This window comes from Triticum aestivum, chromosome 5B, assembly GCF_018294505.1.
Source record: "Triticum aestivum cultivar Chinese Spring chromosome 5B, IWGSC CS RefSeq v2.1, whole genome shotgun sequence".
Taxonomy (NCBI): domain Eukaryota; kingdom Viridiplantae; phylum Streptophyta; class Magnoliopsida; order Poales; family Poaceae; genus Triticum; species Triticum aestivum.
The window spans coordinates 370682285-370697677 of NC_057807.1; positions in this window are offsets into that span (position 1 = coordinate 370682285).

A 15393-nucleotide genomic window follows, 5' to 3' on the forward strand; every position below is an offset into this window, starting at 1 on the left:
TTTTCCTTTTCTGCATCTATCTAACTGGATTTCCTCCTTCATGCTTAACGTGCTCGACCTAATCGCCTGCTCGATTGACACCTACCTTTGGAGCCGCTTGCTCTGGCATGGCACTTGCGCACGGGTCCGTCCCTGCAACGCCGGTAAATCTGAGTGGTCAAGCTCTAGCCGCGGCAGCCCCGCAAGGCGCCACCTCACCGGGCCCTCAGTGCCCCAATCACTCCCTCGGAGCGACCAATGGTTGGCTGGCTACCGTAACAATAGACCTTGCTTCCTCTCGTAATTGGTACGCAGGACCCGCTCCAGGAGTAATGCTGGGCACGACGTGAGCCTCCTCCCCTTCTCTCTGGCACAATCCGCTTGCACGTTAAAAGGGGGGCGCCTGAGCATCGCAACTCATGGGCTCTTACTGGCTCTCCAGCCCTCACCCCCTGGCCTTGACCCACGGCATCGCGACCTGTCATACCAGCGGCGGCTGAGCTCGCTCGAGGGCCGGGACCTGAGGATGTAGAGCATGAAGGAAAGTGTGGGGGAGAGGGAAGAAGCTCGCGAAGACCTAACCCAGCAACACCTCAGCTGCCGCCACACAGGCCCGACGCTTCGCCGAAAACTACTCCAAACCTACTAGATAAGTCACGCGAAAACTGATGACTCAGCGCTAAACCCCGGCCTAGTGCAGCTCCGTAACGGCAACGTTGCCTACATTTCTTGCCCAGCGAAGGCTGCTTGAGCGCTAAAGGGGGCCTCCTGAGCATCGCGACTCAGGGGCTCTTACTGGACCTCGGGCCGCTCACCTCCTGGCCTTGACCACGGCATGGCGACCTGGCATACCAGCAACGGCTGAAGCCTGCCTGTGGACCGGGACCTATCAGCGTAGAGCACCAAGCCCTCATAAGGAAAGAAAGGGGGAGCCGAGCCAGGACAGGACAAGCATCTCGCATCGATTCATGATAAAGATATAATATTTACAAAAGGCATGGCCAGCACCTTACATACCCCCGCGGGGTGGTGTTTCGATTCCTCGCAGGGAACAAAAGGTGCTAATCCTAAGGGACGCTAACTACGCGCGCCTCTGTAGGAGACGCCATCATCAACAGTGGGCCGTCAGGCGCCGGCACCAACCCCATCCAGATCAATGGCGTCGACGGCCTAATGCAGCTGCCTTGCTCCGGGAGCGACACGAGCCCGGGGGCTCGTAGCTGTCGTCACTCATCTCCGGAGTCGCGTGAAGCTCGGCGGAGTCGCTGGACCCCCCGGCTCCTCCGCTGCTGCCTGAGGAGCTACTTGGGAAGCGGTGGGCAGGCCTGGTCCTTGCCACGGTGATGCTCCGACCGCCTTCCTTGGGGCAGCATTCCAGCCGACGTCCTTCCGAATCGAAGACTTTGAAGAACATTAAGGAGGCGCCATCGTATTCGAAATGAATCACGAGGGCACCTCCAGTTCGGCAGACCCGAGCAATCTCGCCCCAGCCCTGGGTCATGTAGACCTTGCCGGGCGCGACAACCTCGACCTCCGCTTCGGTCACGGGGGTGCGGCAGTCGGCGTGCTGCAGCCAGAGCTCAAGAGCCCGCCTCGGCGGGATCTCGAAGGCGAAGGAGGGAGGAAGACGAATCCAAGATCGCGGAGGCATGGCGGCGTGGAGCACGAGCTCGCGAGAGGAGCCCTCGGCGTGGACTCCAGGAGGGACGATGCGCACCGTCGTAACCCGCCGGTGACGACGGCGGCTCCGGCGATGTTGCTCGGTGCCTTCTTCTCCAGGGCCCTCGATTCTGGCGTACAAGGGCAGCGGGAACCCCGCTCGTGGCCGTTCATACCAGGGCCTCGACACCTCCTGCCAAGCACCCCCGTCTCCGCGGCAGAGGACTAGCCGTTTCTTCGGCGGAAGCGGGTCGGGACCCTCTCGGGGGCCTTCCCCTTCTCCGCTGCAAAAAACCGGCGGATCGGCGCCATTGTCGACAAAACGGGGGAGGGGTGAGGAGGAAGAGGCGAAGCAAGGAGAGATGGACAACAGGGGTTCTCGCCCGCGTGTACTTATAGTCCGGAGGAGGCCAACCACCGGCCTCCATGATCACAGGTAATCATGACCCATTTTTGCATGCAAGGACTTGTCAAGTCATTAAGTTGCCGAGGCGTCGTGGGGAAGCGGAGATGCCCACGTCCAATCAACCGCCACACGGCGCCCAAGGCCACAGGCTGTTGGGGCCTGCGGCGCTTCGCACTTGCCCCTTCGCTTCTCTGCTAAGCCAAGTCCGTGCGTGCTTTGGGCCTGGGGGCTACTATCGGCGTTCTGGGAATGGGGGTCCCCAGACTTGCCTGCCTGCGGCCTGCGGCGTGGCTCAAGTAGGGGGCACAGTGTGGCCCATCTTCATCGACTGGAGCTCAAGACCCTCGCGAGGAGCCAAGCCTCACCGGATGGACGACAGGAAGCTTCCTCAGGCGCAGCCTCATCAGGAAAACTCGCGAGGAGGCGGAGAGGTCAAGGCAGGATACCTCGCGAGGAGCTCGTGACACAAGCCATGACGATCGGGTGCCAGGCAGGCGCCGGCCTGCGCAGAGTCCTTGTTTCCCCTTTGGTGCAAAGGGGGCAAGCACAGTCCAAGGCATCAGGCAAAGTTTACTGTTTCGGTGCAACAAGACCAAGACCAACAGAGCGGCAGGAAGGAGGTCACCGTGGAGCCCAGGACGGCATCATCATCAGAGCCTTTGGCAGCCGAAGACCAACTTTAGTTAGGATAAGTGTACTAGATGTTCCCCTTCAAAATGGCCAATTGTTGGCGCCTTCCCGCTCATTATTTGGGAAGAGGCCCAGGGCCTCCCTCTATAAATAGGACTAGCCACCACAGAGTAGAGGTATCTAGGGAGAGGGTAGGCATCCAAGAGGTGACTGAACTCTCCCAAGCAGTTCATCGCATCAGCTCGAGAACAGCCCCTCGCGAGGTTGTTCTTTCCTTGTACTGTTCATCATCAGCCCCTGAGGCAATCCACACACCACAAACTAGAGTAGGGTATTACACCACAACGGTGGCCCGAACTAGTATAAACCTTGCATCTCTTGTGTTGTTCATCGTGTAGCCTAGATCCTTTGCGAGACTTTGACACGTGAGCCGGTAGGGGAGAGATCTGTGCGTGCACCCCAGTGTTCAAACCTCAAGGGTCTGCCGGAACCCACAATTCGACATCCCCCTTTCGCCGGTATCACCTACTATCGCGTTAGGGCACACCTAACACCGCTCATTGTCATGTCATGCATCATCATGCTTATGTTTGCATTGTATTTACTGTTTCTTCCCCCCTCTTCTCTCCGGTAGACTACGATACCGACGCTACTGCTGCCCCATTCGACTACGGAGTTGACGACCCATCCTTCTTGCCAAAGCAACCAGACAAGCCCCCTGCCCGTTGATCACCAGATATTGCCTATTCTTCTCTCTACTGCTTGCATTAGAGTAGTGTAGCATGTTACTCTTCGGTTACTCCTATTTTGTTGCATAGCCTGTCATTGTTGCTACAGTCGGTGATACCTTACCCGCAATCCTAAATGCTTAGTATAGGATGCTAGTTTATCATCATTGTCCCTACATTCTTGTCAGTCTGCCTTGCTATAATATCGGGCCGTGATCACTCGGGAGGTGATCACGGGTATATACTATACATACTTACATACTATACATATGGTGAGTAAAGTCGGGTCGGCTCATAGAGTACCCGCGAGCGATTCATGGATTGGGGGCTGAAAGGACATTTGTCCTGACGGCCCGTTGTGTGGATCTTTATGGCGGAGCGACATGTCAGGTTGAGACCACCTAGGCGAGTGGTGGGCTTGGCCCTGGTCGGCGTTCGCGGTTACTTCATAATAACATGCTTAACGATATCTTTGTATTTGATCTGAGTCTGGCCACTAGCCTATACACACTAACCAACTACGCGGGAATAGTTATTGGCACTCGACGTCGTGGTATTAGGCGAAGCCTTCTTGACGTCAGCGACTGAGCGACGCGGGCCGGGTTGGACCGCGTAACACAACTTCCTTTGTAATGGAGGTTGCTAGGTCTGCTCACCGGCTGCGTTCGCAACGTGCAGGTGTGTAATGGGCGACGGGCCCAGACCCCTGCACGCATAGGATTTAGACTGGCGTGCTGACCTCTCTGTTGTGCCTAGGTGGGGCTGCAACGTGTTGATCGTCCGAGGTCGGGCATGGCCCAGGAAAGTGTGTCCGACCAGAGGGATCAAGCGTGTTGGGTTATGTGGTGCACCCCTGTAGGGAAGTTTATCTATTCGAATAGCCATGTCCCTCGATAAAAGGACGACCCGGAGTTGTACCTTGAACTTATGACAACTAGAACCGGATACTTAATAAAACACACCCAGACAAGTTCCACAGACAAACCGGTGATCGCTTTTCCATAGGGCGAGGAGGGGAGGATCGTCGGGTAGGATTATGCTATGTGATGCTACTTGGAGGACTTCAATCTACTCTCTTCTACATGCTGCAAGACGAAGGCTGCCAGAAGCGTAGTCTTCGATAGGACTAGCTATCCCCTCTTATTCTGGCATTCTACAGGTCAGTCCACCGATATTGCCTCTTTACACATATACCCATGCATATGTACTATAGATCCTTGCTTGCGAGTACTTTGGATGAGTACTCATGGTTGCTTTGCTCTGTCTTTCCCCCCTTTTTCCTATTCTTCCCGGATGCCGCAACCAGACGTTGGAGCCTAGGAGCCAGACGCCACCATTGATGATGACTCCTACTACACTAGACGTGCAGGCCGCTGACGACGACCTGGAGTAGCTAGGAGGATCCCAGGCAGGAGACATGCGCCTCTTTCGATATGTATCCCAGTTTGTGCTAGCCATCTTATGGCAACTTGTTTAACTTATGTCTGTACTCAGATTTTGTTGCTTCCGCTGACTTGTTTATGTTCGAGCACTTGTATTCGAGCCCTCAAGGCCCCTGGCTTGTAATATGATGCTTGTATGACTTATTTTACTTTTAGAGTTGTGTTGTGATATCTTCCCGTGATTCCCTGATCTTGATCGTACACATTTGCGTGCACGATTAGTGTACGATTGAATCGGGGGCGTCACAAGTTGGAATCAGAGCCGACTGCCTGTAGGAATCCCCCTTCCACACTCCTTTGCCAAAGTTGAGTCTAGTCATTACAAAACTTTTACTAACATGGTTGTGAGTCTTACAGGCCCATGTCGCCATTGGGTGGTATTAGGATCTTTTACTCCTCGACCTTTACTCTGGGGCTCTAAACTCTCTCCTACTCGGGTTAAACGAATTTACTAACTCTAACATTAGGATCCCGTTACCACATTCACCCCAAAGTTGGATAAGCCATAGTTATTCTATAGGATAGTATTTTGAATAATACCCACATTGTCATTTGACTCCATTGAAACATCTTTGTTTTTAGATGGAACCCACGAGGCAGGTCATGCGCCACATGGCAGCCATTGGTGCCTCAGGATCACCTTCTGTGCTAGCTGAGATTATGACCTATCTGGGTTATCACTGGCACCCTGAGTACACCATGTACGAGGAGTTCCAGGACTTTAACCAGGAGCAGTACCGTGCCATCGTCCACCTCTACTCTCGGGAGTATGACTCCACTACTGTGCTGCACACCGCTCATGGTGTTGGAGTGACCATCGATATGGCAGTCCACGATGCTTCTTATGCTGCTCTGACACGTCTTCATGGAGAGTATCGGGCGTTGGACACTTCCCATTTCAGGCAAATTGCTATCGCATTCGACGTTGGTGCGGAGGGATACTACACTGCTACCTACTCCAGCGTCACCCGAGATCCCTTCCACCATTAGAGCCTGGTTCTACATGCTGATGGGCTGGACCGAGCTAACCGAGCTCTTCGCCACGAGTTGTACACCACCCGTCAGCACTTTACAGTGCTCTGTCGCATTCTGCTTTCTACCCAGCTAGGATCGTGATGCCCCACGGTGTCGGTTGGCCAGAGGTGGGAGGCTACGCTCCTGCACTTGGTCCTCTTCTGCCACCTGCGCGTCGGGTTCTACACCAGAGTATCCACGGCCCCCAGGCCGCTGACGTGCACTATCTGTTGCCTCACTACCAGTTGTCAGGCTACGACTACCTCCACAGTACCTCCTGGGACTGATGTAGTCTTGCTCATTAGTATTAGATGCATTCGCCGCGAGCCTGCGTGCCGCCTATGATGACTTAGTCTATGTACTGAACTCTGTGTACTGAACTCTATGTCCGACCCCTTTTGTAAGTTATGCCGACTACTATGTAATATCTATCGTGCTCCTTTCATTATGCATGTTTCATCGTGAATGATTCTTGTCTATGCAAAATTTTAAATGTTGAACTACCCCTATTATATATTAGCAGGATGGTTAGACCAGGTGGTCGTGGTCGTGGCGGCAACGCCCCACCACCGCCTGAGTACATGGCTGGTATGATCAAACAGTTCGAGCTGAACAGTCAGTTCATGGAGAATATGCTGGCTCAGTTTCCTCGTCCCTATGTGAATCAGCAGCCAAACCTAGTAACTCTGCAGGATTTCATGCATCTCAACCCAACCATCTACCACAGCTCAACCCAGCCTCTGGATGCTGATGACTGGCTCCATGACATCACCTATGAGCTGTAGTCTGCTTGTGTAGCCCCTGCTAGCTACGTCACCGTTGCTTCCTTCTTCCTGAAGGGACCAACAGCTCAATGGTGGGACAGCCACATGCATACTCTGCCAGTTGGAACAATCATCACCTGGCCGGACTTTCAAGCTGCCTTCCGTGCCCGCTTCATTCATCAGGGGATCATGGACATGAAGAAGCGTGAGTTCCACAACCTCACACAAGGCAACAAAACTGTGGAAGCTTATCAGCGGGAGTTTCTGGACTTATCCCGCTATGCTGAAGAAGACATTGCAACTGATGCACGCAAACAGGAGAAGTTTTGTGATGGACTACAAGCTGACATCAAGCTCGCACTGCTAGTGCATGACTTTGCCGATTTCGCCACCTTGGTGAACAAGGCCATCAATGTCGAAACTGGTATGTAGGAACACCAAAGCTCTCACAGGAGCAACCGAGACACGGGATCATCTCCGGGCCCGCCCTCGCAGAAGCGTAGGATCTGGATTCCCAACAGCATGTACCATCCAACTGCACCTGCTCCAAGGCAGTCCTATGCTGCACCTTGTCTGCCGCCTCCACCATCTAAGCAGCCAAGGCTTCCAGCTCCACCCCCCTGAGCTCCTGTTCCCACTCCCAATAATGGTCTGTGCTACAAGTGTGGTCAACCAGGTCACCTTGCCAGGAACTGCTTTCAGAACCAGGATCAACTGGCCCTCCCTGCAGCTGGCCGTGGAAGCAATCAGCCCCGCAACAACAATGCCAGGCCTTATGGTCGTGTTCATGCCAACCACGTTGAACTCAATGAAGCTCAAGACCAGCCTACTACTATGATGGGTACACTCCTCGTAATTTCAGTACCAACATCCGTTTTATTTGATACAGGTGCATCGCATTCGTTCATATCAGCTGAGTTTGCATTCATGCATGGCATTAAATACGAAGAGATGAACACTCCGCTAGTGGTACACACCCCTTCGGGCCGATGTCAAACCTCTATGGTTAGTCACAACGTCCCGTTGAAATTGAAGGGTTGGAATTCTATGCCTCTCCCATAATCCTGAAGTCGTCTAACATCGACCTCATTCTGGGTATGGATTGGTTGAAAGCGCATACTGCTTCTATCATTTGCGCCACTAAGACCGTCCATCTGCTACACCCTTCTGATGAAATAATTAGCTACAATGCTCGTCTGGTTCAGAATGCCGAGGCAAGACTTTATGTGTTCAATGCATTGAACGCTAAACCACTCGAAGGCATTGAAAACATCCCCGTCATGCGTGAATTCCTCGACGTCTTTCCTGAAGAGCTTCCAGGGATCCCCCCTACCAAAGCTGTCGAATTCATCATTGACTTGAAACCAGGCACCTCTCCTATAGCCAAATGTCCCTACAAGATGCTGCCGCATGAACTCATTGAGCTTAAGGAGGAAATCGACAAATCGCTATGAAGTGGTTTCATTCGCCCAAGTTTCTCTCCTTGGGGATCACCTTCTCTCTTTGTTAAGAAGAAGGATGGGACAAACCCATTGGTCCAAGACTACCGTCCTACTAACCAGGCTACCATTCAGAACAAATATCCTCTTCCTCAGATCAATGATTTGTATGATCAACTGGCTGGTTCGTCAGTGTTCTATAAACTCAACTTGAGGTTGGGTTACCACCAGATCCGTGTCCGCGAAGAGGATATCCCAAAGACCGCATTTGTGACTCGCTATGGTTCATACGAGTACACCATCATGTCTTTTGGATTAACCAATGCTCCATCCACCTTCTCTCGTTTGATGAACTATATCTTTATGGAATACCTCGACAAGTTTGTCGTGGTTTATCTGGATGATATCCTTGTATATTCCAAGAATGAAGAAGAACATGCTGAACATCTTCGTCTTGTTCTGGAAAAGCTTAGAGAGCATCAACTCTATGCCAAGTTCTCCAAGTGCGAATTCTTGCTTCCCGAAGTAACCTATCTTGGGTATGTCATCTCCAAGGATGGTATCACCGTCAACCACGAGCGAGTTCAGGCTATTCTCGATTGGACTCCTCCGAAGAATGTCAAGCAAGTCAGAAGTTTTCTCGGACTCGCCAGCTATTGCCGGTGATTCATCGAGAACTTCTCCAAGATTGCTAGATCTCTGACTAACCTGCTTCATAAGGCGTCAAGTTTGAGTGGACAGAAAAGTGTCAGGAAAGTTTCCAGGCGCTCAAAGACAAGTTGACTTCTGCCCCAGTGCTTGCTCCTCCAGATACTAAGAAGGACTTCGTCATTTATTGTGATGCTTCACGTCAAGTCCTAGGCGCTGTCCTAATGCAAGAGGGCAAAGTGATTGCTTATGCCTCTCGTCAATTGCACCGTCACAAAGAGAACTATACAGTTCATGACCTCGAGCTGGCTGCTATTATACATGCGCCGAAACAGTGGCAGCATTACCTTCTCGGTAATCGTTGTGAGATCTTCACCGACCACCAAAGTCTGAAGTATCTATTTACTCAGCCAGACCTGAACCTTCGTCAGCAGAGATGGATGGAGACTGTTGCAGATTTTAACTTGGGTATATCCTATACTCCAGGCAAGGCTAATGTAATGGCTGATTCCTTGAGCCGCAAATCTTACTGCAACCACCTCCAGGTTCATAAAGTTCAGCCCTCGCTTGTTGAAGAATTCAGAAAGCTGAACCTCCATATTGTTCCTCCTGGTGCACTCGCTCCCCCTACCCCAGAGTTTCAAAAGATGAATATTCGTGTGGTTCCTCAGGGTTCTCTACATACCCTCGATGTCGTGCTAGATCTCATGGGCGATACCAAGACTATTCAACATTATGACTCTGAAGTCGAGAAGATTAAACATTATCTCTCAGAAGGAAAGCCCTCATTCTTCACTATTGCTGATGATGGCGCGTTGTACTTCAAAGGCCACCTAGTGGTGCCATGTGCGAGTGAAAACCTGAATCTGGCTCCAAGGGTTATGAAGGAAGATCATGATACACCTCTGTCTATTCATCCCGGTAGCACCAAGATGTACCAAGACATTCGTCAGAGATTCTGGTGGTCTAATATGAAGCAAGATATTGCTCGTTATGTTGCTGAGTGTGACCTATCGTTGTATCAAAGCAGAGCATCAAAGGCCTGCTGGAACTCTACAACCTATCTCTGTTCCTGAATGGAAATGGGACCATGTTGAAATGGACTTCATCACTGGATTCCCCAAATCGCAGAAAGTAATGATGCTATTCTAGTCGTCATTGACCGGCTTTCTAAGGTTGCACATTTTCTGGCTATCAAAGAAATGATCACTGCTAGTCAGCCAGCAACCCTCTACATGTCCAGAATTGTCTCACTTCATGGAATTCCATTGGTAATCAGTTCAGACCATGGCAGCTTATTGACTTCAAGATTCTGGGCAAGTTTCCAAGAAGCTATGGGGACTCATCTGTCTTTCAGCACTGCTTTTCATCCTCAGTCGCAAGGGCAAGTTGAACGCGTCAACCAAGTTCTTGAATACATGCTTCGTGCTTGTGTTATTTCCTTCGGCAAGAAATGGGAGGAATCTCTCCCGTATGCTGAGTTTTGTTATAATAATAGCTATCACGCTAGTCTGGAGATGGCCCCCTTCGAAGTGTTATATGGACGAAAGTGCCGAACCCCTCTGAACTAGTCAAAAACTGGGGAACCTCCCCTCTTTGGTCCAGATATTATTCAACATGCTGAAGAACAAATTCGTATTATTCACGAGAATCTCAAGACTGCTCAGTCACGTTAGAAGAGTCAGTATGACCGTCATCATAGGGACATGGTCTATCAACCTGGCGAAAAGGCTTATCTTCGAGTCACACCAATGAACGGTGCTCACCGCTTCGGGATCAAGGGCAAGCTAGCTCCTCGCTATATTGGTCCTTTCACTATTCTGGAAAGGCGTGGAAAAGTGGCATACCAACTGGAGCTTCCACCGAACCTTTCTTAGGTTCACGATGTGTTCCACGTGTCACAACTCCGCCCCTGCTTCAAGGACCCAATCCGAGCAGTGGATCATGAAGTGCTTGAGTTGCAACAGGACCTCTCCTATAAAGAGCATCTGGTCCGCATTCTCAACCAAGCTGAACACCGCACACGTTAGACGGTGATCAAGTTCCTCAAAGTTCAGTGGTTGCACCATTCTGAAGATGAAGCCACTTGGGAACGTGAGGATAGTGTGCGCAAAGAGTACCCCGCACTGTTCCAGATTTGTAACGTCCGGATAATCATGCTACAGTAATCCCACATCAACGATGCCATGTCATCCTGGTTACTGTTGGTAATCTCTCGTCAGATCAAAACTATTCAAATCCAAATTTGAATTAACGGCAAACCACCAAAGTTTTCAAACATTAAAATAAAAATGTTCGGACTGTGTCAAATATTGCATAGGTAATTATGGTGAAGTAAACACTTTTTTAGAAAATGTCTAAATACTTAAAATGAATTAAAATATAAAAGAAAATAAAGAAAAAGGAAAAAGGAAAAACAAAAACAGAAAACTAACAAAAAAAGAAGAAGAAAAGACCCTCCCTGGGCCAACCGGCCTAGCTACCGGCCGGCCAGCCCAGTTGGCCCAGCCGGCCACCCCACTCACTCCCCTTATCGCCCCCCGAACCCTAACTACCCACCCCGTCACCCCGCTTCCCCCCCACGTCGCCTCTCCCTCTTGCCCCCGATCCAGATCGGATCGAGGCTCACCCGACGCTGCCCGACTGCGCCGTCGCTGCCGTCCGAGGACCTCGCCGGAGGCCACGACGCCGGAGCCACCCCGCCGGCCTGCTTCCTCTCCGCCGCTCGTCCCCGTCCTTCCTCCCCGCGCCCCACTGCCCTATCCCTACGACCCCCGTGAGCTCCCCCTCCTCCTCTCCCTCCCTTGGGCGCACGCGCTCACGCCGTGGCCTCCTCCCTGCGGTCCCGCACGTGCTGCGCCCCTGCTCGCGGTGCGCACCCCGCCGGCCGTCACCGTTTGGCCGCTCGCGAGCTGCGCTGCCCGCCGCAGCTCCCGGCGTTCCTTTGCCCCCTGCCACCGGCCCCACTCTCCCACTGCTGCTGCCTTCCTCCTGCGGTGGCGCTCTGCTCCTGCACCGCGCCGGACGACCCGCGCTCACTACCACGCCGCTGTTGTGCCGTCTCTGGCCGCAGCCGCCTCCACCGCCCTCTCACGCGACCCCCACTGTCCTCTGCGGTAGCCCGCTAATCGGCCGGCCTCGCCGGTGCCGTTCCTGGCCGGCCTCACCGAGGCCCTGGTCGTCGCCTGACGCCGACACCCATCTGCGCCACTCGACCCTCGCCTGGTCGGGCGCCACTAGCGCCCACAACCCGTAACCACTAGCGCCCAGTGCCTGATAGGCCACTGCCAAACGGGATCCACCCCTGGAACGTTTTATAAAAAATGAATTAAAAAATAATAATAAATGAAATATTAATTAATTAAGTAATGAATTAACTTAATTAATCCTGATTAGATTAACCTAATCACTTAGGTTAGTTAATTAATCTATTAGTTAGTTAACAGTGAATGACAGCTGAGACCCACATGTCAGTTTGATCCAGTCAACGCCCTGTTGACTGCTGACGTCATGCTGACTTCATGATGATGTCATGATGATGTCAGCATCCACTATTCTAGATAATGTTGATGTAAAATAATTAAATAAATTCTAAAAATGATTAAGTCTTTTAAAATTAATATAAAATAAACCGTAGCTCGGATGGAAAAACTTTGTACATGAAAGTTGCTCAGAACGACGAGATGAACCCGAATACAAAGCCCGTTTGTCCGTCACGTGTCCCTAGCATAGTGAACCTGGAACATTTCACCTCCGGTTCATCTGTCCGAAAACACGAAACACCGGGGATGCTTTCCCGGATGTTTTCCCCTTTCGCCGGTATCACCTACTATCGCGTTAGGGCACACCTAACACCGCTCATTGTCATGTCATGCATTGTCATGCTTATGTTTCCATTATATTTACTGTTTCTTCCCCCCTCTTCTCTCGGATAGACTACGAGACCGATGCTGCTGCTGCCCCGTTCGACTACGGAGTTGACGACCCCTCCTTCTTTTCCGAGCAACCAGGCAAGCCCCCCCTTGATCACCAGATATCACCTATTCTTCTCTCTACTGCTTGCATTAGAGTAGTGTAGCATGTTACTGTTCAGTTACTCCTATTTTGTTGCATAGCCTGTCATTGTTGCTACAGTCGTTGATACCTTACCCGCAATCCTAAATGCTTAGTATAGGATGCTAATTTATCATCATTGGCCCTACATTCTTGTCAGTCTGCCTTGCTATACTATCGGGCCATGATCACTTGGGAGGTGATCACGGGTATATACTATACATACTTACATACTATACATATGGTGACTAAAGTCGGGTCGGCTCGTAGAGTACCCGCGAGTGATTCACAGATTGGGAGTTGAAAGGACATTTGTCCCGACGGCCCTCTGGGTGGATCTTTGTGGCGGAGCGACATGGCAGGTTGAGACCACCTAGGCGAGAGGTGGGCTTGGCCCTGGTTGGCGTTCGCGGTTACTTCATAATAACACGCTTAAAAAGATATTGGTATTTGATCTGAGTCTGGCCACTAGTCTATACGCACTAACCAACTACGCGAGAACATTTATGGGAACTCGACGTCATGGTATCAGTCGAAGCCTTCTTGACGTCAGTGTTGAGCGGCGCGCGCCGGGTTGGACCATGTAACGCAACTTCATTTGTAATGGAGGTTGCTAGGTCTGCTCACCGGCTGCGTTCGCAACGTGCAGGTGTGCAATGGGCGATGGGCCCAGACCCCTGCGTGCATAGGAGTTAGACCGGCGTGCTGACCTCTCTGTTGTGCCTAGGTGGGGCTGCAACGTGTTGATCGTCCGAGGCCGGGCATGACCCAGGAAAGTGTGTCCGGCCAGAGGGATCGAGCATGTTGGGTTATGTGGTGCACCCCTGCAGGGAAGTTTATCTATTCGAATAGCCGTGTCCCTCAGTAAAAGGACGACCCGGAGTTGTACCTTGACGTTATGACAACTAGAACCGGATACTTAATAAAACACACCCAGACAAGTTCCACACTCAACCTGGTGATCGCTTTTCCACAGGGCGACGAGGGGAGGATCGCCGGGTAGGATTATGCTATGCGATGCTACTTGGAGGACTTCAATCTACTCTCTTCTACATGCTGCAAGACGGACGCTGCCAGAAGCGTAGTCTTCGATAGGAGTAGCTATCTCCCTCTTATTGTGGCATTCTGCAGTTCAGTCCATTGATATTGCCTCTTTACACATATACCCATGCATATGTAGTGTAGATCCTTGCTTGCGAGTACTTTGGATGAGTACTCACGGTTGCTTTGCTCCCTCTTTCCCCCCTTTTTTCCTCTTCTTCCCGGATGCCGCACCTAGACGTTGGAGCCAAGGAGCCAGACGCCACCGTCAACGACGACTCCTACTACACTGGAGGTGCCTACTACTACGTGCAGGCCACTGACGACGACCAGGAGTAGCTAGGAGGATCCCAGGCAGGAGGCCTACGCCTCTTTAGATCGGTATCCCAGTTTGTGCTAGCCATCTTATGGCAACTTGTTTAACTTACGTCTGTACTCAGATATTGCTGCTTCCACTGACACGTTTATGTTCGAGCACTTGTATTTGAGCCCTCGAGGCCCCTGGCTTGTAATATGATGCTTGTATGACTTATTTTACTTTTAGAGTTGTGTTGAGATATCTTCCCGTGAGTCCCTGATCTTGACTGTACACATTTGTGAGCATGATTAGTGTACGATTGAATCGGGGGCGTCACATACCACTGGCAGAAGCGGTACTACCATGAGCCCCAGCGGTACTACCGCTGTGACTGCGAGTATCACCTGCAGAGAGAGAAGAGGCAAGAGAGGGAGCGCCCGGGCAGCACTAGCCACGGTGGTAGGAGCAATACTACCGCTCGAGAGTGGTACTACCGCTCCTACTACCGTTGCTACTGCCGCTGAATTCGACACGAGAAACGTAGGTCTCGAGTCGAGGCGGTACCAGCACGGAACCGGAGCCATACTACCGCTGATGGCCATAGGCGGTACTACTGCTAAGAAACAGCGGTACTACCGCTTATGGCTATGAGTGGTACTACCACTCAGGCCTAGCAGTACTACCGCTGGCGCCACCCTAATGCCACTACCGTGATAACAGGTAAACTCCAAGGATGAGGGAAGGAGCTGGGGGTGTGAAAAACATGTGTACATGTTGATTCCACCCTAGCCTTTCCGATACGGACCCCCTCTTGTTAGTATGGTGTCTCCTACAACTTAAGTCCACCAAAACCAAAACGAAAGAGAACTACACCTGTAAGTGCATATAGTGTCACCCCTAGTTGGTTTTGGAGTATTGACGACAAACGTGGTTGAGGGATTAATGTGTTTGTGAGAATTGCAGGATAACACAGGTAGTAGTCCCTCATTGATTCGGTTTACCCTAGCAGAGATGACCCCTAAAATTATGTGAAGACATTAAAGACAATGGTGGTTCGTGAAGACATTCACTTGAAGAGTATGGAGTGCGAAGACATAGTTGTTTCATAGTTTCCTTTTCTTCTTTATTGAGTCATAGGAACCACCATACTATTAAGTGGGGTCCAAGTGGACAAACTCAGAGTGACTGATGTGATGCTCAACAAAATCCTATGTCTTCGAGCGAAGACAATGAGAGCAAATCTTATCCAGAGCTGGATGAGTCAGCTTCACTTGTAGCCCAAGCCAAGCTAC